A 27,855-nucleotide genomic window follows, 5' to 3' on the forward strand; every position below is an offset into this window, starting at 1 on the left:
CAAGGAGAGGCATTGGGCATCTACTGGGGCTGGAGGACAGGTTGGCACATTGCTCAGCAGTGTACTGGGTATATTTGGATGGCATTTATTGGAAAATGATCCAGTAATGACCTGCCAAAGCCCTTAAACAAAAGTCCTTGTGCCCGGTATCAGCTGTTCAGCCTCTAACTGTTCAGTGGCCATTCTCTCTGGGATTATTTTCAGCCATGTCAGCCCCCAAAGTGCAGTAAACAAAATCACAGGGTGTGAGAGAGACACACAAAATCATGTGACTGCAAAACATGAAAGGGAAGTAACACCATGAACAGGAGATTGCCAAGGGTGGCCTAACAATATAGGATAGGCTGCCCACAGGAATGCTGTTGCTGTTCACAAACAGTGGACATCTGCCACCTAGACCAGAAATCATCTGGAGACCCCACAACACAGTAGCAACAGAATGGTATGCCAAAAAAGTCAGGGGAAGAATCTTGGATTCCAGGAGAGAAAAAGAATTAGAAGGCTCATAGTATCTCAACAGTCTCTCTCTCTCTCTGTAGCTCTTTCCCTCACTTTCTATCCCCCCAGTCAGGGGCACATATGCCTGCTTGTGTAAATTCATGTGTACTCAAGTATGTATGAAGAGAAAAGCATACAAGCTAGAAAACAAGTTGCACCTATCCAGTGCCAAGCAACTATGTGGTTAACTGCTTTTGGATTTCATGTCCTATGTTTGGGGAAAACTAAATCAGTTTTCACTGGGTTTTTAAAGTCATGTACTACTAACGGGGAGCATCACAACCCACAAAAGTCAGACTCAAAGTGGCCCCTTAATTTATTTGAAGACTTGGTCCAGTATGTGGACATTATGTTGTCCACATGCAGAGATGCATGCCAATTGGTCCCTTGGCAAGTCTTTACCCTTGTGGTCCTGAGAAATTTAAATTTTGTCCAGAAGGGGAATCTGGAAACCCCTTGATGTAGTAAATTAGTGAAAGTGAAAGTCACTCAGTCATGTCCAGCTCTTTGTGACCCCATGGACTATACAGTTCATAGAATTCTCCAGGCCAGAATGCTGGAGTGGGTAGTCTTTCCCAACCCAGGAATCGAACTGAGGTCTCCTGCATTGCAGGTGGATTCTTTACCAGCTGAGCTGCAAGGGAAGCCCAAGAATACTGGAGTGGGTAGCCTATTCCTTCTGCAGTGGATCTTCCCAACTCAGGAATCAAACCAGGGTCTCCTACATTGCAGGTGGATTCTTTACCAACTGAGCTATCAGGGAAGCCCATTACCTGGTTTAGAAATGGCACTGCTTAAGATGACAAGCAACGTCTGCGTGTTGGGTTCCAGGAGTCTTTCAATAGAAGCAAGTCCATCATATGACAGCAAGCTGTTTATGAGAGATGCAGGCTAAGAAACCACACAAGGGAGGCACCAGCGACCCAGCTCCATAGAGAAAAGTTGAGTCCAGGCGAAGTCCTGGAGAACCGGATTTGAAGACTAGCATGCATGTACCTAGTGGAAATTCCATGTAAGACCTGCGTTTCACCCTTCTAATGCTTTGGAAGCACAAACCTCCCTTCACTTGGGAACTTCTGCATTCCCAAGTCTTTTTCATTCTTGGTAGGTTTTTATTTACTTTGTTGATTATTAGGTGTTTTCTGAGACCTTTACTATGATGTTAGATGACTATGTTTGGCTGAGAAGAGTGCCTAGGATCAAACTGACTTCATGAGAACCATAAAAACATCCCTGAGTGGCCTCAGTGAGGATACTGAGTCTTCTTCCTCAATCCTTGGGAAAGGGCAGGCTACTCCCTGGGCCTTAGGGCACATGCCCCTTTACTCTGTTTTCATCAGTCCTTCTCTATAGCAGGGATAGGGGCAAAAATTGTTCATGAGATGCCAGCTGGGCTCTGCCAGCCTGACACTGTGAGGCACTTGCTCACACTGTCTATGCCTGGGCTTCTCTGGCAGAAAATGGGAAGGAACTGTAGTTTTCTAAGCTCCTGGGTGTTCTATTCTGACTCCTATGCTATCTGAGCCAGTTTTATTTAAAACATTCTTGATACCAAATGTGTGGGCCTTTCCATACTAACAACCAATATTCCAATTCTGCGTAAACTGCATGCCCAACAATTCAGTTCCATTTAGTTCTGACATTGTGGTTAGTAGATGCCCACAGGTTCAGGGCTTAGTCCCATAGACTATCCTCACTTCTGGCCTTCCAGTACCAATCCCAATACTTCTGACCAACTGACTATACAGTCAGGGGGTCCTGTGACCCCCACTTAAGGTTTGATAATTCCTTAGAATTACTCACAGACTTCATGCATGCCTGCTAAGTTGCTTCAGTCTCGTCTGACTGTGACCCTATGGATTGTAGCCCACCAGCCTTCTCTGTCCATGGGATTCTCCAGGCAAGAATACTGGAAAGGGTTGCCATACCCTCCTCCAAGGGATCTTCCCAACCAGGGATTTAACTCACATCTCTTACTTCTCCGGCATTGGCAGGCAGGTTCTTTACCACTAGTGCCACCTGGGAAGCCCCAAACCCCTCAAAGAAGTGCTTGACTTGCTCTTCTTGCTTTAGTATCAAGGATACAGGAAGGGCCAGTGGCTGGGAGATGGGGGTGGGGGTGGGAACAGCGCACATGGAGCTTCCCTTCTCATTGTTGTGCAACTCTCCAAGCACCTCACTGTGTTCACCAACCCAAAAGCTCTCTAAATCCTGTCATTTAGAGGTTTTATATAGGTTCTCTTTTGTGGACATGATTGATTAATTCACTGGCCTTTTGGGATGAACTCAATCTCCATCCTCTCTCCCTTCCTCTGAGGTCCTGAGGTGAGGCAGAAAGGATTGGCCTTTCTCGTGACAGCCCCCATCTGAAGCCATCTAGAAGCATCCAGAGCATCTCATTAGCATATCAATGACACTATCACTCCTGAGATTTCAAGGGTTTTAAGAGCTGTGTGTAAGGAGATGCCAAAGACAAAAACCAAATACTTACTTGTTCTACTACACTACCCATTGAAGAAACTCCTCCCACATGACTACCTTTTTCACCTTCTGTTGCATGCCCTGTGTTGTTAGAACGTCCTTGAATTCAGCTACACTTCTGGGTCCTCTTTCTGAGTGTTCTACCTCAGCACTGCATTCCTCCTGTCCCCTTTGTCTCTGGGCAGGAGGACAGTGACTCCATGCCATGACTCACAGCCCAGTCTTGCCAAATCTCCCAGATTGGCTTTCAGAGGGCTAGTGCATCGCAGCAGGAGACAGGAAAGAGAGCAATGAACAGAGCGAAGTCTTCTCTTCTATCATTACCAGAGGCATCATCAGCCTCAAACAATTGAGAAGGGTGTGACCCTCAGTCTGGCACTACTGAAAAAGTTTCTCAAAAACCTTTGCTTCTGCCCTGTGGGGACACAGACAACAGGCAATAGCACAAGTAACACAGATAGGGAACATACACACACAGTCCACAGTAGTTGTATAAGCATCAAATAATTAACCACACTTACTAAACAGGCTTAAAATAACAGTTGATGAAACACAGGCCAAGACTCTGGATCAGGGGGTGCTCTGTGACTAAAGGGAATAAATCACTTAGCCCTTCTGTGATTTTGTGAAATGAGGACAATGATAACCCCATCTCAGAGCCCAAAGATAAAGAATAAGAGCACACCAGACAGGTGGCCACGAAGTACTGGATGATATGAAGGACATCTTGGCTCTGGGAGAAGAGTACTGAGCACTTATGACAGGTACTGTGTTGGTTCTGAACATGGTGGGTGATTTTGGAGAAGGGCAGACATGGATACACAGGTTACGACTGTGAGGCAAGATGGGAGTCAGTCTTGAGTGGGGGATACCGAAGTCCTCTGTGTCATTGATTTGTCACCTATCTCCATCCTCCTTGGCCTCTCTGTCTCGTTATTGCACTGAGGCCCCCTCTCCCTGGCAATCTCTTTCCTCTTATTTCCATATCATGACAATGTCTTGATTTTCCTAGCTCTCACTTTCAAGCTAGGTAGTATAAGTAGTAGCATACTACTATAAGTAGTATAAGTAGTTTTTTAAAACTGTGGACACATTCTTTGTAATTATAATATGTAAATGGGTGAATGATGTTCTGTGATGTGCATACATTGTGCTTTATGTAACCATTCTTGTGAGTAGGTATTTAGGTTGATTCTGTTTTCACTCCTTCAATAGGTAAACAGGTTAGAGAATATGCAATGTTTTGTGCAGCGCAGGGGTCTGAAACCTTTATCCCTTATGGCTAGTCACATGTAAGAACTGTTCCATCACCTCCCTAACTTCATCTATGTCATTTGTCAATGCTTCTTGCTCCCACTCTTCTATGTCATCCCTCAAAATCTGGACCTCCATCTTATTTCTTTTTTACTGTGATTCTCTTCCAAATGGACTCTAGAGGCCTCAAAATCAACTCAGCTGAGGGCTCTCAAATATTAATAGATACCTGTCCCTGAAATCCTATTCAGCCATCCAGACTACCATCCATCCATCCATCTATCCACCCGTCAATTATGGGGCCCAACAACATACTCCGTTTATGTGCTTTTCCCAGATATACCAAGATGAAGACATGGCTTCTTGTCCTCAGGATATAAATTGACTAGTGGGAGATGAGGTAGGAGATAGACACACAAACATGTAATTAAGTACATTTATCTAAAGTGGATGGGTGTTCCTGGCTGGGGCTTCCAGCTTGATGTGGAAAATGGAGGGATGTGAGGGACAGTTTCTCCCCAATGACAGGTTTCTCAGGTGACATCCAGCCTGAGTTCTGAAAGATGTGTGAGCATTAATCAGGTTATAAAGGATAACAGAATGTTTTGGTCAGAAAAATAGCAAGAGAAAGGGAAAGGAAGAGAGAGAGAGAGAGAGAGAGAGAGAGAGAGAGAAAGGGTGTATTTGGGGAACTGTGAGCAGGTCAGTAAGCCTGTGCATGCATGTGTGTGTTTGTGTGTGTGTGTACACGTGTATATGTGTGAAAAGCCAGTAGAACCCTGAAAGGAACTGTAGAATGCAATCTCTTGTTTGTCACACTAAGATTTAGATTTTACTCAGAGGTAGTGGAAAACATAGGGTTTTAAGTGGAAGAATAACATAGCCAGGTTTACTTTTGAGGAAGACTGTTATTCCTCAAATGTCCTGCAACCTGGCAGGACGGAGGCAAAAAGAGAGTTACGTATGCGATAAAAGAGGTGATGAGGACTTAAGTTAGGTGATAGTGAGGATGTAGGAAAGGGAGGAAGTGCAAAAGCTATTAAGGAGATAGAATTGAGAGAATAATTGATTGACTATTTGAGAAGACGGTTTGGTGAGGAACGAATAGGAAGCCTTAGTGACTCCCAGGTGGTTGTCTGGTTGGCTAACCTTTCCTGCAGCTTCAGTATAGTTTGGACCAGCTGAGATCATTCAAGGAAAGTTGGTCAACCATGAGACAAGAGGAAGGTCAAGGGCAGAACCCTGGAGATCACTAGTATTTGCATGGCAGCTCTTCCTTACAAAGGATGCTAAATTTACAAGGGCCCCAAAACTAAAGCTTCCATCATTAATTTAAGGCTCTCCAACAATACCCTCTAGCATTAAATAGTACTATAGCAACTGCTAAAATTCTTGACATTTGTTAAGTGTCAATAATGGTGTAAAGCAGGCTCTACTAATCTTTTATTGATGACAAATAGGGAGGTTAAAGTAACATCTTCAAGTTTATAAGCTGGGAAGAGAAAGGATAAAATTCTGGCCCATGTCTGTCTAATTCCCAAATCATGCTTCACGTGTGTCACACTCTGGACACCTTGAGGTGGTCACTCCAGTCCAACATGCTAGCCCTGTCTATAATGCTCTTTGGCTTTATTTCCATCAATTCACACTCCAACTTTCTCCAAGAAACCACACCTCTTCCTCTAAACCATTCTTCCTGCCTATTCTTTATCCTCTATTGCTCATCTCCTCCATGATTTTTTTTTTTATTGTTTGCAGTTTGTTCTTTATAGTTTAGATTTTGGAGCAATTCAGCCAGAATATATTGAATGCTAATTGTTTTCCCAATGAGACAATAAACACTTTCAAATAAGTCACACTTTATTTTACTAGTGTGTGAGATGAGTGCAATTGTGCGGTAGTTTGAGCATTGTTTGGCATTGCTTTTCTTTGGGATTGGAATGAAAACTGACCTTTTCCAGTCCTGTGGCCACTGCTGAGTTTTCCAAATTTGCTGGCATATTGAGTGCAGCACTTTCACAGCATCATCTTTCAGGATTTGAAATAGCTCCACTGAAATTCCATCACCTCCACTAGCTTTGTTCATAGTGATGCTTTCTAAGGCCCACTTGACTTCACATTCCAGGATGTCTGGCTCTAGGTGAGTGATCACACCATCGTGATTATCTGGATCATGAAGCTCTTTTTTGTACAGTTCTTCTGTGTATTCTTGCCACCTCTTCTTAATATCTTCTGCTTCAGTTAGGTCCATACCATTTCTGTCCTTTATCAAGCACATCTTTGCATGAAATTTTCCCTTGGTATCTCTAATTTTCTTGAAGAGATCTCTAGTCTTTCCCATTCTGTTGTTTTCCTCTATTTCTTTGCATTGATCGCTGAGGAAGGCTTTCTTATCTCTTCTTGCTATTCTTTGGAACTCTGCATTCAGATGCTTATATCTTTCCTTTTCTCCTTTGCTTTTTGCTTCTCTTCTTTTCACAGCTATTTATAAGGCCTCCCCAGACAGCCATTTTGCCTTTTAGCATTTCTTTTCTATGGCGATGGTCTTGATCCCTGTCTCCTGTACAATGTCAGGAACCTCTGTCCATAGTTCATCAGGCACTCTTGTCTATCAGATCTAGTCCCTTAAATCTATCTCTCATTTCCACTCTATAATGGTAAGGGATTTGATTTAGGTCATACCTGAATGGTCTAGTGGTTTTCCACACTTTCTTCAATTTAAGTCTGAATTTGGCAATAAGGAGTTCATTATCTGAGCCACAGTCAGCTCCCAGTCTTGTTTTTGCTGACTGTATAGAGCTTCTCCATCTTTGGCTGCAAAGAATATAATCAATCTGATTTCATTGTTTATGCTAGTAAAGTAATGCTCAAAATTCTCCAAGCCAGGCTTAAGCAGTACATGAACCGTGGACTTCCAAATGTTCAAGCTGGTTTTAAAAAAGGCAGAGGAACCAGAAGTCAAATTGCCAACATCCGCTGGACCATCAAAAAAGCAAGAGAGTTCCAGAAAAACATCTAGCTCTGCTTTATTGACTATGCCAAAGCCTTTGACTATGTGGAACACAATAAACTGTGGAAAATTCTGAAAGACATGGGAATGCCAGACCACCTGACCTGCCTCTTGAGAAACCTATATGCAGGTCAGGAAGCAACAGTTAGAACTGGGCATGGAACAACAGACTGGTTCCAAATAGGAAAAGGAGTATGTCAAGGCTGTATATTGTCACCCTGCTTATTTAACTTATATGCAGAGTACATCATGAGAAATGCTGGGCTGGAAGAAGCACAAGCTGGAATCAAGACTGCTGGGAGAAATATCAATAACCTCAGATATGCAGATGACACCACCCTTATGGCAAAAAGTGAAGAGGAACTAAAATGCCTCTTGATGAAAGTGAAAGTGGAGAGTGAAAAAGTTAGCTTAAAGCTCAACTTTCAGAAAACTAAGACCATGGCATCTGGTCCCATCACTTCATGGCAAATAGATGGGGAAACAGTGGAAAGTGTCAGACTTTATTTTTTGGGCTCCAAAATCACTGCAGATGGTGACTGCAGCCATGAAATTAAAAGACGCTTACTCCTTGGAAGGAAAATTATGACCAACCTAGATAGTATATTGAAAAGCAGAGATATTACTTTGCCAACAAAGGTCCATCTAGTCAAGGCTATGGTTTTTCCAGCGGTCATGTATGGATGTGAGAGTTGGACTGTGAAGAAAGCTGAGCACTGAAGAATTGATGGTTTTGAACTGTGGTGTTGGAGAAGACTCTTGAGAGTCCCTTGGACTGCAAGGAGATCCAACCAGTTCATCCTAAAGGAGATCAGTCCTGGGTGTTCATTGGAAGGACTTATGCTGATGCTGAAACTCCAATACTTTGGCCACCTCATGTGAAGAGTTGACTCATTGGAAAAGACCCTGATGCTGGGAGGGATTGGGGGCCAGAGGAGAAGGGGATGATAGAGGATGAGATGTTTGGATGGCATCTCCAACTCGATGGACATGAGTTTGAGTGAACTCCGGGAGTTGGTGATGGACAGGGAGGCCTGGCGTGCTGCAGTTCATGGGGTCGCAAAGAGTCAGACACAACTGAGCGACTGAACTGAACTGAACTGAATATGTCACACAGTGACCTAGATCTTGGTCATGTGCATACTACTCCTTGATGAAATAAAAATCCTCAAGCATGTGACTTCCATCTCCTTTTCAGGTTCTATGTTAGTAACATAGAGCTGATCATGTATTGTTTCTTGAAAAGTGCTCTATAGGGATGAATACAATCAAGCTTTATTAAGCACTTCATGTTTATCACTATGCTAAAGAGAGTAAAGTACCACAGGAATAACTATATCTATATTTTTGTTTGTTGCTGTTGTTCAGTCATTAAGTCATGTCCTATTCTTTGGGACTTCCCTGGTGACTCAAATGGTAAAGCATCTGCTTACAATGCAGGAGACCTGGGTTCAGTCCCTGGGTTGGGAAGATCTCCTGGAGAAGAAAATGGCAACCCACTCCAGTATTCTTGCCTGGAAAATCCCATGGACAGAGAAACCTGGTAGGCTACAGTCCATGGGGTCACAAAGAGTCTGACATGACTGAGTGACTTTACTTACCTCACTTACCTTACCTTATTCTTTGTAACCCCACGAACTGCAGCATGTCAGGCTCTCCCCTGTCCTCAACTATCTCCCAGAATTTGCTCAAATGCATATCCATTGAGTCAGTGATGTTATCTAACCATCTCATCCTCTACTACCCCCTTCTCCTTTTGCCTTCAATCTTTCCCAGCATCAAGGTCTTTTCCAATGAGTTGACTCTTTGCATCAGATGGCCAAAGTATTAGAGCTTCAGCTTCAGCATCAATCCTTAAAATGAGTATTCAGGATTGATTTCCTTTAGGATTGACTGGTTTGATCTCCTTGCAGTCCAAGGGACTCTGAAGAATCTCCTCCAACACCACATTTCAAAGGCATCAATTCTTCAGTGTTCAGCTTTCTTTATGGTCAACTCTCACATCCATACATGACTACTGGAAAAATCCATAGCTTTGACTATAAAGACCTTTGTTGGCAAAGTGATGTCTCTGATGTTTACACTGTCTAGGTTTTTCATTGTTTTTCTTCCAAGGAGCAAGTATCTTTTAATTTCATGGTTGCAGTCACAGTCCGCGGTGATTTTGGAGCCCGAGAAAATAAAAAACATTGATCTTTTTACCTATAATTAAATCTATATCCACCCACTCATTTGGCTATCATTTATTGAGAACATTCCGCATGCCTAACACACCACACAAAAGTTCAAATATATCCAAAATGGCTACTCTTATCTCTAATTCATAGGTGAGGAAATAGACTCATGGAAATCCTGTGTCTTGCCCACGGAAGCACAGCTCCTGGTGAGAACGTTGGGATTGGAACTGTGGTCTATCAGGTTCCCAAGTCTGGGAGAGAGAAAGGAAGGAAGGAGAGAGGGAAGGAAAGAGGGAGATGAGAAAAAAAGGCATATAAATTTTAAAATTAAAAAATACATATAATACAGGTAATCAATTTAGGAAACAGACATTTGCACTTGCATGGGTGTTGAAAAGAGTGTCAGGGAAACACAGACTAAATGTGGTCACAGAAACTCACATTTTCTTTCATTGCCTAAAGAGAGGGAAAGCTTCTTACAAATGTGACTTGTTCTAGAGCACATCACAGCCCTTTAAAAACCTCAGTAAGAGAAATATCCTGGAAGATAAAATCCATGTAACCAATGGGTAGCCAACCTTTCTCAGAGGTACCACAATTGAGGCTTAATTGACATGGCACACAGAGCAGAACATCTGATAATAGCAGATGAGCTGGGGAACCTCACAGTCACTTGGCTCTACTGTACAAATATAAAAAGGTATCAAAGTTAACAACTTATATAATAATACAGAATCAGATAACGCCAGATGTGGGAGTTGATGTACTCCCAGGTCCTGCTTTGGGGGGCACTAAGATCTCTGCTACCCTGTTCTATTAATGTGGTTGTTCACTTAACAGAACTAAATGCTCAGTGCTTTCTTTCCCTGACATTCAATGTCTCAGTGAAACAAGTGGCACCCAATTTCCTCTCATCTGTGTACAGCAAAGCCACATGCGAAGCCATGCTTGGCAAATTTTTGTCTCTAAATGGTCAGATAGTAAATATTTTAGGCTTTGGGGGCTATTTAGTCTCTGATGCAACTATTCAATTCTGCTGTTTAGAGTGTGAAAGCAGCTACAAATAAAAAGTAAAGGATAAGTGTGTCTGGGTTCCATAAACTTTATTTACAGGCACAGAAATTTGAATTTAATAACATTTTCATGTGTCAAAAAAATAGAATTCTTTTGATTTCTTGAACCCACTTAAAGATGTAAAAACTCTTCTTAACTTTGAACGAGCTGTGGGCTGGATTTGGCTAGGGTCTGGCTGACCCCTGCACTACAGCTCAGGAATCTTAGGGTGCTCAGACTCTTCTCTGTCCTTAGGACAGCTTTGCAGACGGAAGTGGTTAGCTAACTCCATTAGTGCCTCTGAGCTTCAACCATTAATTGACATTATTTCTTAATTCCCAGCTATATTTTAAGGTATGAACCTAAGGAATTTTAAAGTCATTATGTGGGTGAGGGACTGTTAAAAATAAATCCTTCAGGTTTAGAAGTGGTAGAGAGGGAATAGAAGGTGTTAGCAGATGCAGGGATTTTCAGGCAAGCAGCTCAGAAAGCGTCGAGGTGGGCCGCGAGCGGTGCTAAAGGTCATGGATAGCACTGTGTGTCTTCTCTTTACGTACTTTATGCCTCTCATAAAATAAAGTTAGAGCAGTTTAATTTAACAGTCTAATTAGTCATGGATTTTTCATTTTATCTTTTTGTCTACCTGACACAAAGTTGAGACCTGGATTTGACTGTGGCTGGGAAAGGATATATATATATATATATTAGTAGTTTAAATGAGGGCTTTCGGACAGCAGCATCTAGATGGAAAGGGATCTGTTTGGTTGCTAGAGCGTTGGTGGGTGGGAGGAGATAGAGCTGTATATCTTCTCCAAAGAAGAGGTCCTGGAATTGGGGTGCCTGTTGAGTCTCACTTCAACATCATGCATTGCCATCATGATTTCATACCTGGTCAACAGACAGGGTAAAATCATGGTTGTATAGGCTGTATCCAGGTGTGGAGGTGCTGAGTTTGTGTGTCTCCACTAACATTTGTTCTTCTTTGTAACAGTGTTCCCTGTGGGCTAAGCATGAGTTCCTTTTCTTTTTTCTACTCTTTTACATTGGAAATGGGGCAGGGGGGAGCTTGCCCAACAGATCTAGAAATCTAAAACCTTGGGATTCATTTTCTTAATTGGTTTTACACCTCTGAGCTACAGCATCAGGGGCTGGGGCAAAGATGAAGCCTGGAGTAAAGACTTGATCTTGAAACTTGACCAAGAATTGAGAGAGCCATCACCCCAGGGAGCTCAGTGATACTATACAGGTGCCCTCATTTTAGAACTGGAAGGATGGGAGACAGGCTAAAGGACCATGGTCGATTCATACTTTTCCTGTACAAGCCAGAGAAGTGACTACTTTTAAATCTGACTTTGTGATTTAATCCCTCTAGAATTATTTAATCCTCTTCCTCAACTCCAAGTGATCAGCCCCCAAACAGCAAAGAATATCCTCATAGATGTAATAGTTATCAGAGAATATACAGCTTTTCAAGCTGAAAATAAGATTTTTTTTTTCCCCTAATGGCCAATCTTGTCAAAACACATAGTAACTCCCTCAACTCATTACAAAGAAAAAAAAAAATCCTTAGAAAGTCCATGTTTCCATTCATGCTGGAACAAATCTATCCATTTGGGAGGATCTCTCATTTACTTAAAAATAAGGTGCCAACAATTTCCTAAGCTCTGTTTTGTAAGGTAGCAGTAATAGACAAATATATTTTTTAGCATTTTAGTAAAGACAAAAAAAAAAAATGTCTCCTTTGGAAAACAAGTTGTTTTCCAATGATGTACATTCACTTATGTTTTGAAAAATAGTACTTTTAATTCTAATAAGCAGACCTCTCCATACAGCAGAGTGTGTGCAGAGCTCAGTCTCCACTGGCCCTCCTTCCATGTTTTAGAGAAGAAGGCTTCCACTTCCAGCACAGGGGTGTTCGGTTTAAAGGTTCTGTGACAGTTCTGAGTTCTGCTTCTGCTCCAGCCTTAAGGTGGGCTTCTTCTTCAGCTCACTGGGGATTGCAACCCTAAGGTCCTAGAGCCGGTCAACATCTCAGGCTAATTGTAGGAGTTGTCTTTCCCCACCCACAGAGATGAACACAGAGAAGTCAGTTTGGTAGTTACTCTGCCTCCTGGTGCCCTCCAGAACTGCTCCAAGAATCAACTAAGACAAGGGGTTGTTGTTGTTCAATCACTCAGTCATGTCCGACTCTTTGCAACCCCATGGACTACAGCACACCAGGCTTCCCTGTCCTTCACCAACTCCCAGAGCAAGCTCAAACTCATGTCCATTGAATCGGTGATGCCACCCAAATACCTTGTCCTCTGACATCCCCTTCTCCTCCTGCCTTCAGTCTTTCCCAGCATCAGGGTCTTTTCTAATGTCAGCTCTTCATATCAGGTGGCCAAAATATTGGAGCTTCAGCATCAGTCCTTCCAATGAGTATACAGGATTGATTTCCTTTAGAATCGACTGGTTTGATCTCCTTGCAGTCCAAGGGACTCTGAAGAGTCTTCTCCAACATCACAGTTCAAAAGCATCAATTCTTCGGCACTCAGACTTCTTTATGGTCCAGCTCTCACATCCATACATGATGACTGGAAAAACCATAGCTTTAACTATATGGACCTTTGTCGACAAAGTAATGTCTCTGCTTTTTAATATGCTGTCTAGGTTGGTCATAGCTTTTCTTCCAAGGAGCAAGTGTCTTTTAATTTCATGGCTGCAGTAACCATCTGCAGTGATTACTGAGCCCAAGAAAATAAAGTCTGTCACTATTTCCATTGTTTCCCATCTATTTGCCATAAAGTGATGGGACCAGATGTCATGATCTTCATTTTTTGATTGTTGAATTTTAAGCGAGCTTTTTCACTCTCCTCTTTCACTTTCATCAAAAGTTCTTTAGTTCTTCTTTGCTTTTTGCCATAAGGGTGGTGTCATCTGCATATCTAAGGTTATTGATATTTCTCCCAGCAATCTTGATTCCAGCTTGTGCTTCCTCCAGCCCAGCGTTTCTCATGATGTACTTTGCATATAAGTTAAATAAGCAAAATGACAATATACAGCCTTGACGTACTTCTTTTCCTATTCGGAACCAGTCCATTGTTTCATGTCCAGCTCTATTGCCTCTTGACCTGCATACAGGTTTCTCAGGAGGCAGGAAAGATGGTCTGGTATTCCCATCTCTTGAAGAATTTTCCACAGTTTGTTACGATCCACACAGGCAAAGGCTTTGGCGTAGTCAATAAAGCAGAAGTAGATTTTTTCCTTTAATCTCTCTCTTTTTTTCTAATTCTCTCTCTCTTTTTTTCCCCTATGATCCAACAGATGTTGGCAATTTGATCTCTAGTTCCTCTGCCTTTTCTAAATACAGCTTTAACATCTGGAAGTTCACGGTTCACATACTATTGAAGCCTAGCTTGGAGAATTTTGAGCATTATTTTGCTAGCGAGTGAGATGAGTGCAATTGTTTGGTAGTTTTAACAGTCTTTGGCATTGTCTTTCTTTGGGACTGGAATGAAAACTGACCTTTTACAGTCCTGTGGCCACTGCTGAGTTTTCCAGATTTGCTGTCATATTGAGTGCAGCACTTTCACAGCATCATCTTTTAGGATTTGAAATAGCTCAGCTGGAATTCCATCGCCTCCACTAGCTTTGTTTGTAGTGATGCTTTCTAAGGCCCACTTGACTTTACACTCCAGGATGGCTGCCTCTAGGTGAGTGATCTAACCATCGTGGTTATCTGGGTCATGAAGATCTTTTTTGTATAGTTCTTCTGTGTATTCTTGCACCTCTTCTTAATATCTTCTGCTTCTGTTAGGTCCATATCATTTCTGTCCTTTATTAAAGTGCCCATCTTTGCATGAAATGTTCCCTTGGTATCTCTTGGAAAGATCTCTAGTCTTTTCTGTTCAATTGTTTTCCTCTATTTCTTGCATTGTTTACTTGGGAAGGTTTTTTTTTTTATCTCTTCTTGCTATTCTTTGGAACTCTGCATTCGGATGGGTATATCTTTCTTTTTCTCCTTTGCCTTTCAGTTCGCTTCTTTTCTCAGCTATTTGTAAGGCCCCCTCAGACAACCATTTTGCCTTTTTTGCATTTCTTTTTCTTGGGGATGGTTTTGATCACTGCCTCTAGTACAATGTTATGAACTCCTGTCCATAGTTCTTCAGGCACTCTGTCGATCAGATCTAATCCCTTGAATCTATTTGCCACTTCCACTATATAATGGTAAGGGATTTGATTTAGCTCATACCTGAAAGCCTAGTGGTTTTCCCTGCTTTCTTAAAGTCTGAATTTTGTAGTAAGGAGTTCATGATCTGAGCCACAGTCAGCTCCTGGTCTTGTTTTTGCTGACTCTATAGAGCTTTTCCATCTTCAGCTGCAAAGAATATAATCAATCTGATTTTGATATTGACCATCTGGTGATGTCTATGTGTCAAGTTGTCTTTTGTGTTGTTGGAAGAGGGTGTTTGCTAAGACAAGGGAATACTTACCCAAATCTTGGTGGAAGAATTATTTACATAACTGGGTACTGGCTTCTCATAACTGATTCTCTTCTTGAGAATGCAGGATCTGGGAAGTGAGAGGACAAGCAGAGAAAGGAAGTGGTCCTGTATGTGAGGGGAGTGGGTGGAGTGCAGGGCATGGCTCTGCTGTGTTCCAGGTGAAATTAATTGGATACTGTAACTGGCAGAAACTGAGGCTTCAGATGGCTGTGCTCACTCTGGCTGAATCTTTTAATTGTTTGGACAGAGACTTGACTGTGGTTTTTTGTACCAGGCATCCTCCTGTCAGTAAGTTTGGGTTACTGTGGTTTTCCCTTTGCTGCTGGGTGGGCTCATGTGGTTCAGAAGCTGCAAGGCTTAGGGACTCATTTCCAGAGGAGCATGTCTTCAGAGAGAGACAAAAGGGTAGAGGGAAATTGAGACACTGAAGTGGTTGCATCCTTGCAGGCTCTTTGGGTTGCGTGGAATGGGCTGTGTTGCAGCCAAAAGGGAAACAAAGGATGGCCCAGAGTAAGCAGGTTCACTCAGAGACGAACCCTTGCTTCCTTGGGGAAGGTAAAGAAAGGGCACAGAACGGGGTGTAAGGGACCACGGGCACCTGTTATCGGCCATTAACAAACGACCATGTCCTGCTAATCTGTGATCATAAAAAGGCCATCTGCTAATGCTCAAAGGTCATTAAGATGCCAGCCGTATTTACTCTGTTCTCATTGGTTGGGCCAGCCATTTCTAAGAAAAAGGGAGTTTAAATGGTTATTGTGGTGGGGCCTGCTAATGCTGCTCTAGTTACGGGCCTGTCTGTGTTTTCATTATAAACCCGTGCTCTTGGTGATTTAAAATACAGCAACAAGAATAACAGGTTGATTGTATATGCATGCATGTGCACACATATGTACATGTTCTTTTTCTCTGCACAGAGAGGAGAAAACGAAGTGTACCATCTTGACTTTATCCATGTTTAAAGATAACATGGATAAAGATTAGAAAAGAAAGGTCATTTCTTCATTTGGGATCTTTTTTTCTTAACCTGACCAGTGGATCTATTTTAGAGATTATAGTCTGCCTGCACTCCCTATAATAAAATTAAACATCTTCCCAAAGAATAACCATTATCCCAATTTGACAGAAATTTTTGGCTCTTCCATGCTATTGAGAGAATTGGATTACATGTGGATTGACCGAAAATGGGATTACAGTGTTGGGAATGCTCTCCATTGAGGGAACCTACTGAATTGAAGCTCATTTACTTCCCTTTCTGCATGCTTCTCTTGTCTTCCCAAAAGTTATCACATGGGTTACCCAATTTATTTTGTTTCTCTGACCTTTTCGAAAGGATTTGTGTAAGTAGTTCTCTCTGAGGAGGAGAGTGGAGATGATTTCCTTTTTCTTTTTTTCAAGATACTAGTGAATTCACAGGAACTTGTCAGGGTGATAGGAACATGTTGAATGTTCAAAGGTATTGATAATATTAAAGCAGCTAGCCAGAGCTAAGTAATCTAATTTTTATGTATGTATACATTGCAAGTGTGATAGGTATCTCTCTAGAACTCTAAGAAACTGCTTGTTTTTCTCTTGCTCCTTCCTGCTGTTCTTTCTCTTTCTTTTCTTCTTCCTTATATATTTTCTTGTCTCCTTTTCTAGAAGTCTCCTGGAAAAGAAAAGATAAAAACAAAGCTCTGTGTGTAAACTAATGGACCAAAGGACTACAGGGCAAGTTACGTAATTCTGAAATCCCATTTGCTTGTGACTGGTGGTAAAGGTGGCTCTTATCACTGGGTAGGAGAAGGCAATGGCACCCCACTCCAGTACTCTTGCCTGGAAAATCCCATGGACAAAGGAGCCTGGTAGGCTGCAGTCCATGGGGTTGTGAAGAGTCGGACATAACTAAGTGACTTCACTTTCACTTTTCACTTTCATGCATTGGAGAAGGAAATGGCAACCCACTCCAGTGTTCTTGCCTGGAGAATCCCAGAGAAGGGGAGCCTGGTGGGCTGCCATCTGTGGGGTCGCACAGAGTCGGACACGACTAAAGTGACTTAGCAGCAGCAGCAGCATCACTGAGTAGCCTGACAGACCATATGTTGACTACCTGGCCATAGCAGGTGGGAAAGACAGAGTCCACTTGCAAAAATAGGAGTTTTAGCAATAATCTGTGTGTGTGTGCATGTACATGTGCATATATTTGGGGTGAAATAAGCAAGGATGGTCAGACTTGCAAGGTTATATCAACACAGACCTGTTTGCTTAAGTATGATTTTCGAAACTCCAAGCAGTTTTATGTCTTCTGAGATTCTTTAGTGACGGAAACCAAGATTGGTGTTGGTTTTTCTTCCTTCATTTGTGATAAACCACCATTTCTCATCATATCCTTGCCTTTCATCTCTGCCAATTAACTAAGTAGCCAGAGCCTCGTTGTGAAAAGTTCTGAGTAGTTAGTGAGCTCTTTTTCTTCGGAGCCAAGTCAACGTGTCCTCTGGAGGCCTCTGAATGAGGGGTCTGTCCACTGCCCCACCCCTGTCTGCCTGTTAGCGCAGGCCTGGGCTTAGTCTTTCACATTCAGCGAGTTGCAAGCGGGGGAGGTGGTGGGAGTTATAGCATAGGGGGTGGGGTGGTGACCGCAGGTGGCTAAAGAAAGAGGGTCTTGTTCTCATGATGCTAAATGGCTGGTTAGCACTGCTTTTACTGTGAAATTCAGCTTCTGTCACTTCATGGCTAATTGCTTTATTATTCTCAGATCCAGATTGGACCTGATTTAGTTCTATCAGGAGCCATGACTCTCCCTGGCATTTGGCCAGGATCCTTTCGATCCTTTGATCTGAGGTTTTATAATCACATTACCGTTTAGACTGAGGCAGGAGGCACTGCAGCTTTGCTGCTGCTTTCTGCTTACAAGGGCACAGGTTTGCTCTGTAGGCAGATGGAGTGTGGCTCCGACCTGGGCAGGGTTTGAGGAGTGGCTTCTTCCCCGACCTGGGCAGGGTTTGAGGAGTGGCTTCTTCTCTGGAACTCAGTTTCTCCTGCTTGATCTTAGGTATCAGGAGCTTAATTTGCTTTCCTCCCTCCAATCAGCCACAAATGCACTTGCCCCTTCTTCCAGGGGGTTTATTTTCGGCCATCTCAACATTGAACTGTAGGTCAGGTTTTGCTCTTCTCTCTTGCCAAAGCTTTTTCTGCCCCAGCTGGCTGGCCTTAATGTGAAACAAGTCAACAGGTAGTTAAAGTGACCTCTCGTAATTGTCAGCAGAGGCTGACTGGCCCTGGTCGACTGTTCTGGGATCCAGATGCCAGGGCTGAACACGTCCAGCGGCGCACAGGCTGCGTCGTTAGTGTGCCTGGTGAGGGCGAGGGGCTGGGGAAGCTCCGGCCTGCGATTTTTAATAGGCTGGGCTGTAAAATGTCGGCCAGGCCCAAGTCCCAGATGCACCACAGAGCTGTTTTAGGCCCTTATTCCAATGCTCCACTTGTAACTATTTTTAACCTTATTAAAAAGGAGCGAACTGCTTCAGCCTCATGAGTGCATGCTAGAGTCTTGCAGTAAATTTCTTTGCTTTATAACTCCACCTTTGATTCAGAAGGCCAGCGGGCATGAGAACTTGGATAAACATAAATCTCCTCCAGATCTCCTCCAGGGATCCAGACGCTGTTAGGGACGTGCTGGAGACGGTCCCTGGGTCTCCAGCTGGAGCAGAGGGGACAGAGATGCTCCCCTCCTCGGAGTTTCAGGCAGCTCAATCTTCAATTCAATCTTGCAGAGACAGAATTTGTGGCATTTGTGTAATAGAAACACAGACAAAAGTCAGAAGCATACACCCAGGCAGGTGAAGTTTGATAACTTGAGCCCCACGTGACCAGTTTTCCAGCACAAGGTCAGCAGACCCGGGGAAGCCAACTGCAGGAGCAGGAGGCAGAAACCAGGCTGGCGTTATATGACTGAGGGATTTCTGTGTCTTTCCCTCCCACAGCCCCCCGTTCTCACATGGCAGCTCCTCTTCTATCAGTGCTAAGATCTAAAAATCTCATTTAGAATTTCTTCTAAGCTTTCTTGTTTGGAAAGTCTTGCTAACTTTTGAAAGGACTTTTGGGGGCTTGGCATAATTTTGGTCTGAAGTACCTGCATGGGTCTCTCTTTCGTAACAATTCAAAACAAAGAGATTCTTGCCTGCCATAATGCTTTGGGTTCAGGTACCCACTAGATGAAGAAGCCCAAACTGGACTAAGTTTCAGATTGTCAGCAAGGGGCCTGAGATGAGCTGATGTGATAGCAGAAGTTTTTGGCTTGGAACCTTAACAGTCATTGCAGAGTGTCTGCCCCATGCACTGCAAGAATGGAAGGAACATTGCAGAGGACCAATAACACAAGGCTTCTGTCCTCTGGTAGCTTATCCTCTTATTAGTGATGTCACATTCAGTTATGGAACTGTGTGGGACAGTGTGCTATACAGTTAACACCTGTGGAGATCAGAGAAGAAAATATTTGTGGAACCAAGATAGTTCAAGAAAGACTGATGAGAAAAGGGACACCTCAATTCTCAGCTACTGTTAAGTGTAGACTGCAATGAGCATCTGGTACTTTTGACTTTAAGGATTACTTCTCTCTATTCACTTCTGGCAACCACATTCTTTTTATTGCGGGGGCGGGGGGGGGGAATAAATTCCACATAATTGGTTCAACTTGGCTGCCCCACCCACCATAGGACTGGGCATGTGGCTGAGGCCTTGTCAATCTCACCCTGGAGGCTGTATTGATTGGTTCAAGGATGGACACCTGACTCAATCTGACCAATCATAATCCTGAGACTTTCTTTACAGAGCTGTAGAGAAGGCTTGTTCTTTCCTCTGGATTTGTTAGGCTTGAAATGTGTGAGTAAGGTGTTGTTAGCAGTTCTGACACGGTGTGAAGAGAGTCAGTTTAAGCTCAACAGAGATAAGCAGAGCCGAGAGATGGAAAGATAAACAGACACCTTTTGGTAACATCATTTGGGCTTTCATATCTAGCTATGTCGGAAGACAGTTATATGGGATGATCATTTCTTATGAACTTGAGTCAGGTTCTTTAGTCCCTGATAACTTGAGTCAGGTTCTTTAGCTTATTACTGGGATTTGATCATAGAAATGTTTCAAGGAAGCAGAGTATGGTTTCTATGTTAGTACTGATGGCTCATAAACAGGATAACTTTACCCAAAACAAAACAGCATCAACAGAATCTATCACTCTGGCCAGCTCTTCTCTCTTGAAGACCAGCTACATGATAATGTATAGAATCAAAGCAAGATGAAATGTTTATTAGTACTGGACCCTGGGCTTCCTTTTTTAGAAATGTATTTATCAGGTTGAGTCCCTCCTCAGACCTTCCCGCAGAACCCACATTATTGCCATATATTCTGCCTAGAACACACTTTGAAATATGATACTTGGACCAGAACATTCAATTCAATAAATATGAACTCTGTGAGTCAGGCACTGTGCAAGGTCTGGGGGATGTATTGATAGACAAGACAGACATGGTCTCTGCCCTCACAGAACATATGGACTCAGTAAAATAGCATAAGCTGGTATTATTTAATCAGAGAAATTTTTCTGTGGAGTTAAATTTGTTAAGCACTCAGTGTCCAAGATCTTTCAAGGCTTTGTTTATCCACTGGGCCTCAGGACAGACTTGTCTTAAATATTGGTGATCCCTTATTTCTTCTTAGGGTTTGTCTGCTAGGGTAGCTGTGCTTGGTGTCATAAGCCATTGGCCTTGATTAATTTAAGTGTTAAACTCCTAAAGGTTGGACCATTTCTTTTACCTGGCTTTGCACAATGCTGACTGGAGGGTTATGCCCCAATTAAAAGGAAAAAAAAAAAGATTAAAAAGAAAGGAAGAAAAATAAAGAAATACTGTGCCAATTCCAGCTGAATTAGATCTAATGTCCTGTGTTCCCCTTACAATATTCTCCCCATGTTCTGTATTGACCTAGAAAGTAAAAATTGTACCATTGTTGTGTGCACGTTTATACTTTTAAGTAATGCTACACTCATGGTAGCAGAATAGGCTAGGCCAGGGTCCACAGTCCATGCTGGTCTGCCTCTCCTCTCATTTGTAAGAGTTGTAAAGTCAGACTGTGATCCAAACTCTGGCTCTATCAGTTAGTAGCTGTATTCTGATAGAGCTCTATCACTTAGTAGTCCTAGGTTGAGTTGCTTAATTACTGTGAACTTCAGATTCCTCAGTAAGAATTAAATGAAATAATGCATGAAAAATGTGTATCAAAATGCTGGCATATAAAAAAAAATCTATAAAGGATGCTAGAATTAATATGTGGATGTATGATGAAAAACAGAATATTTACCATCTCTAAGTACATTCAAAAAACTAAGATCATGGCATCCAGTCCCATGACTTCATGGCAAATAGATGGCAAAACAATGGAAACAGTGACAGGCTTTATTTTCTTGGGCTCCAAAATCACTGCAGATGATGACTGAAGCCATGAAATTAAAAGACGTTTGCTCCTTGGAAGAAAAGCTATGACCAACCTAGACAGCATATTAAAAAGCAGAGACATTACTTTGTGGACAAAGGTCCATCTAGTCAAAGCTATGATTTTTCCAGTAGTCATGTATGGATATGAGAGTTGGACTATAAAGAAAATTGAGCACTGAAGAATTGATGCTTTTGAATTATGGTGCCGGAGAAGACTCATGAGAGCCCTTTGGACCTCAAGGAAGTCAAACCAGTCAATCCTAAAGGAAATTAGTCCTGTATATTCTTTGGAAGGACTGATGCTGAAGCTGAAGCTCCAATACTTTGGCCACCTGATGTGAAGAACTGACTCATTGGAAAAGACCCTGATGCTGGGAAAGATTGAAGGCAGGAGGAGAAGGGGACAACAGAGAATGAGATGGTTGGGTGGCATCACTGACTCAGTGGACACGAGTTTGAGCAAGCTTTGGGAGTTGGTGAAGGATAGGGAAGCCTAGCGTGCTGCAGTCCATCGGGTTGCAGAGTTGGACACAACTGAGAGACTGAACTGAAGTACCTCCCCAAGATACATGTAAGTTAAAAAGGGAAAAATAGAAATTTTACATTGGAAAATCCTGATAAATAGCACCTTTATCATGTGATCAAAGTTATCAACATAATAAATAATGATGTTTGTTATATACGAGTGGGTCAAATCTAAATCATGTGCCTCCTGATATGATTCACTGAGAAGGACAAAGCAGCATTTGGGATACTCTGTCTTGAGTTTTATCTTCAGGAAGCAAGATTTGGGGGCAAACCCATATTGGGGGACACTTCAGAAAATAACTGGCCTTTACTCCAAAAGTATCAAGGTCATAAATGTTAAAAGACAAACTGAAGAACTGTCTAAATGCAATATCAAATCCAGGATTAGATACTGGACCAGATAAAAAGATCTAAATATGATTATAGGTAAAATTTGAATATAGTCTTCAAATATAATTGTAACATTGTTTCAATGTTAATTTCATGTCTTATGTAACTGTATAATGGTTTTGTAAGCTGAGGAATCTGGATGAAGGGTGTATGAACTCTTTGTGCTGATTTTATACCATTTTGAAGCCTGAAATTATTTCAAAATGATGCAGGTAGTGGGCATTCAATAAGCCATGTTGTGACTGAGGAAATCATCCTGAATCTGGGCCAGCAATTTAGATAAGGTTGGCAGTTTTGAGGGCTTCCCTGGTGACTCAGAAGGTTAAGAATCTGCCGCAATGCAGGAGACTTGGGTCCAATCCCTGGGTCAGGAATATCCCCTGGAGGAAAGCATAGCAACCCACTCAAATATTCTTCCCTGGAGAATCCCATGGACAGAGGAGCCTGGTGGCCTACAGTCCATATGGCCACAGTTGAATGCTGTGTTTGTAAATTCCTCTGCTGAAAGGTCTGGTAGCTCTGTGAGGTTTTGCAAGGGTGTTCCTAGGCAGATCTCTGTCTGGTTCTCTCCCTAAAGTATGTCCTTCATCTTTATAGCTCCTTTGAGGAAGAAGTTACTCTCTGACAGTTTTTGGAAATGAGGATCCTCCTTTTAAGTCAGTGAGATTGTCCAGTTGACAAAGATTCACCCAGAGCTCTCTCTGTAACTCAGCTACTAATTGTGTTCTGGAATCTACAATCATTCTTTCAATTGCTTGACCTTGCCTCTCGATCACAGGAAATGAGAAATTATTATGGACTTATAACAATTAAAAATAGAACTACCATATGATCTAGCAATCCCACTCCTGGGCGTGTACCTGGAGAAAACCATAATTTGAAAAGATTCACACATCCCAGTGTTCACTGCAGCAACTGCAGCACTATTTGCAATAGCCAGTACATGGAAGCAACCTAGATGTCCTTCGACAAGGAATGGATAAAGAAGATGTGATATATATAATGTACTACATATATACAATGAAATACTACTCAGCCATAAAAAGAATGAAATAATACCATTTGCAGCACCGTAGATGAACCTAGACATTAACTCACAGGTGGCAGGCATAAAAGACAAGTGAAACTATGAAGAGTGGAGTTGCCAGTGAGGAGCCTGGCCATTCCCTAGGCGTCTTTAATGTGCTTGTTAGGAGTTGCATCCAAAACGCGGCAATCTTCCAATTCTGAATTTTGCTCATGCCTGCTGAACATGGACTGCCCTGTAAGTGTGAGTCAGTGGTGATGGTCTCACAAGGAACGTTGCGAGGTTAACAAATACAATTTGTAATGTGCACTGCAAGTATGAAGTGCCATAAAAATGCTAATGAATGGTAATGCCTGTCCACTCGTTAGCGGCTGGCACAACAGGCCAAAGACAACAATAAAGAGAGACTCCTTTTGAACACACAAATGCAGTCCTATTCATCTGGCCTCATGCCTGCCACCATGGGCATCTCCTGCTCAGCCCTCATTATTCACCCAACAACTTCCTTTCCTTCTCTGTCTGGGTCTGCAAGCTGCAGTCTGAGCAAAGAAAGATTCCCTGAAACCTTTTGGTGCCATCAACAACAGCAGCAGCGATGAAAGTTTGGCTTGAAAAATATATTCAAAGAATGAAAAAATGAAATGGAAATCTATCATTATGGATGTTTGGGAGAGAGAAAGGGGGAAAAAAAAAAAAAGACCTGGGCTTTGTTTTGCATTTTGGTAAGAAATGATATATAGCTACATGGTAAAAACAGTTTTATTAAAAAGATCCTCTAGCCCTGAATTCCAAATACGAATTGTACCCTCTTATCATCCAGTCACTTTAGAATGAAAGTTAAAAATGCTGATACTGTGGAACTAGCCCTTGGTATTATATCTCATAGCTGATATATTTGTCTAATACTTTGGTTTTTGAAGGCCCATTACTCAGGCCCAGTGCGCAGGGCTGTTCATTTTAATCCTTTCTGGTTAGTGAAAGCAGGGATGCTAGGAAGAGCTTATAGATAAGATTGCATCCTCTTCTTTTGTATGTAGGTAGGTAGTGGGGTATAAACTAGATAGCAAAACAAAGGGAGTTTTCATCACCCTGAGAAAAGGGTTTTGACCTCAGATTTATGGGCTTTTGTTTAGGGGGACCCTGCTAAAAATGAGGTTCTATGTTGGTCAGAAGGAATCTTTGCTTTTGCAGAATGGAAAAATTTAACAGCCCAATAAGGGTTCACCTATATGTATAACTGAGAGTTCAGGGACTTTGATCACTTTAGGTTTGCAATAGAGCAGATGTAGGATTGTATCATGTTTATTCTGTCCTCTTAAAAGGATCCTCTTTTTTCATTTAAGCAATATATCGAGGACCAGTCAGAGGGCGTGGGCCTCCTGTGCTGTCCTGTGCTGTGAAACACGGGACAGTTACAGGGTTTTTACTCAATGGTTCCTTCTGGGCTCCATGAATAGTTCAAAAGGAGGGTGGCTAAGTGATCTACACTAAGCTGTTTAACAGGGCTAATACTGGTTTGGTTTACACAAAGCCGTCCAGCAATTATATTGATGCTTGACAGTGTTATCATCATTATTTATTTTGCTATAAGCTAGATTTATAGCATTTGTAATACTAAGCATAAGAAACATTAATAGCTTTACTAATTATATCACTACTTTACAGATATAAATAGCGATAAAAATGCCAAGCAAAGTGAACTAGTAAAACATTTTTAAGAGAATTTTAAAATCGGTTGCTGATTGACGACTTCTTTGGTGAGCCTTGAGGCTTAAACGGAGAAGAGAACCTTCTTTGGAGATTTAAGTCTTGCTTTCCTGCCTGTTCATAATGATCAGAAAGTAATTCTGCCTTAACCTGATTGTAATCAACCGAATCATGTGTTTAGGGTGGGGTCAGCGAAATAAAATTTGGGATCTGAGCAAAATTAAAATCCAAGTATGGAGAAGGAAAGAGTGAGGGACAGACAGACAGACAGAGATGATCACACATGGTGTGGGGGATTAAAGAGAAGAGAATAGCTAACATCATGCATCTCCCTATTCTGGTATTGACCTCGCCCTGTGTTCTCCCCGTGTTCTCTCTTGTAAATGAGGATATCAAGTAAAGAAAAGGAGTTAAATCCACTGCCTTTGCCACAATCACTAGTGGAAATCCATGAGCAGTTTAAGTTCTGGACAAATAAAAAGACCAAACTGGGAATGGAGGGCCTTGTGCATAAGGTTGGGTAGGCAGCATGCCTGATCTGCCAGCTGAAACAGTGGGCAACAAGCTTTGATGCGTTGCACCTTTTAGAATTCCTGAGGTCCTTTCTGTTGATTGACACAGCAGTTCAGCTCCCAAAATGCCTCCGCCTACAACAGGGGCTGCCTGCTTTTGTAAAGTTACTGGAAGGTAGCCACACCCATTGAAGTATTGTCTATGGCTGCTTTTGTGTTACCACATGGAGTTGGGTAGTTGCAACAGAGGCCTTATGGCCCACAAAGCTGAAAATATTTACTATTTGACTATTAAAAAAAAAAAAAAAAGATCGCTCTGAAGTGTCCATTTTTCTAATTATTTTTCACTGGAATTCAATAGATGTGCCCGTTTCAAAAATTTTCCTTGCCTATCCTAGGGCTATCTGAGCATCAGAAGACTAAGATGGAGTTGGTGGGTGGAAGGAATGATGCTAAAGCTGAAACTCCAGTACTTTGGCCACCTCATGCGAAGAGTTGACTCATTGGAAAAGACTCTGATGCTGGGAGGGATTGGGGGCAAGAGGAGAAGGGGACGACAGAGGATGAGATGGCTGGATGGCATCACTGACTTGATGGACGTGAGTCTGAGTGAACTCCGGGAGTTGGTGATGGACAGGGAGGCCTGGCATTCTGCGATTCATGGGGTCACAAAGAGTCGGACACGACTGAGCGACTGATCTGATCTGATCTGATGAAAAAGAAGCCCCTTCTGTTTGTGCATAACAAGAAGTGTGATCCTTCAAGGAAGGGCCTTAGGTTGCATTAGATAATTCTGATTTTAAATGTCTAATCTTAAAGCTATAACTCAGGGATAAAAGAATGTGAGTATTTTTATTTGTGGTTTGTGGAGGGTCTTATTGCATTTCTCCATCTTCTTAGAGCTAGCCAAGAGGTTCATAGTAGAGAATAGCTCACCTAAGCCAATTTGAATGAATTCTCCATCACCACCTCCCCGAAGAAAATTCCTAACATGGAAATTCATTTCAGCAGGAGAGGTCTCTATTTTTGAAATGTTTTGACCTGATTTAGAGGCTAGATATAAATAAAAAGGAGGGAGCTGTGTAGTCACTAAACTTATGATAAAATATTGGAGAGCTCACACATACTGGATGCAATCTAATAATATTTGCAAAGTAGACATTGTATTTCTGTTGCTTTCATTTCCCTCTTAACAGTTGTTGAGTTTTGCATCACACCTGATCTCACGGTTGCCCCTGTAGAATCCTGTACTCTGTAAAGTCTAGTTGAAGTTTTACCGCTTTCATGACTAGTCCTCAACCAACTCAGCTGAGGATAGTGGAGAACTTTAAGGCTTTGCCATCCTCTAGATACTCCAAAATTCACATCATGGTTTATCCATGGCTTGCGGTGGGCAATGAACAATTGACTGATCTCATCTAAGTTTTCAGTTCCTTTTTTGTAAATGAATAACAAGTTCAAATCTCAGAGTTGTTATGAAGATTAAATGCGGTGGTGCCAGAAAAGGGTTTGGTGCTGTGTGGTTTTTTTTTTTAATTGCTTAATTTATGTATTGGCTGCACTGAATCTTCCTTGTTGCCTGAAGGCTTTTCTCTAGTTGCAGTGAGCGAGGCTACCCTTGGTTGCATTGTGCTGGCTTCTCATTGCAGAAGCTTGCTGTGGAGCCTGGGTTCTAGGGCACCTGGGCTTCAGTAGTTACGGTGCATAGGCTCACTGCCCCATGGCATGTGGAATCTTCCCAGACCAGGGGTTGAACCTGCATCCCCTGCATTGACAAGTGGATTCTTAATCATTAGACCTCCAGGGAAGTCCAGGCTTGGTGGTTTATAATAAATGATGAGAATAAGTATCCATTTTTTTAGGTTCAGAGCTTCTATTTTAAATGACCACAATTGTCCGTACCAATTAAGTGACACTTTCTGTATACTGTACTATGTTTTTAGTTTCTCTTTTCATTTACCTATTTCATCTACCTAGTTGAATTCTGAGCTTTTGAGAATAAGCATCCCATTTGTGTGTCTGTTCAAGTGTTGTACTTAATGTATATTTGGGTTGATTCTGGGTCTTTTATATGTTGGGTGAATGTGGTGGGAAACCTAGCAGAGACTATGTGTATTTTGCAAGCTCTCTATATTGAGACTGCCCTGGTGATGGTCAGGGCACAGAGAGCCCTGCCTTGTCGAGGTGTGATGAAATAGTCAGGTGTCTACATTTGCAAAATGGGAGAGATGTATAAAATGGAGATCATTTTGAAATGTATGGTC

At 42.2% G+C, this 27,855-nt stretch overlaps 1 long non-coding RNA gene across 1 annotated transcript in view; it reads left to right on the plus strand.

Annotated features, from left to right (window-relative positions):
* The window catches only part of LOC147363262 (uncharacterized), a 66,763-nt gene extending 39,663 nt beyond the window's left edge, over nt 1-27,100 (plus strand). Inside the window, exon 4 of the long non-coding RNA XR_015135908.1 lies at nt 25,990-27,100. This is a non-coding gene — a long non-coding RNA (uncharacterized LOC147363262). The remainder of the gene's footprint in view (nt 1-25,989) is intronic.
* Nucleotides 27,101-27,855: the final 755 nt, after the last annotated feature.

This window comes from Bos grunniens, chromosome 11 (genome assembly GCF_055505025.1).
Source record: "Bos grunniens cultivar Pamir isolate PY7600 chromosome 11, Bosgru_T2T1.0, whole genome shotgun sequence".
Taxonomy (NCBI): Eukaryota; Metazoa; Chordata; class Mammalia; order Artiodactyla; family Bovidae; genus Bos; species Bos grunniens.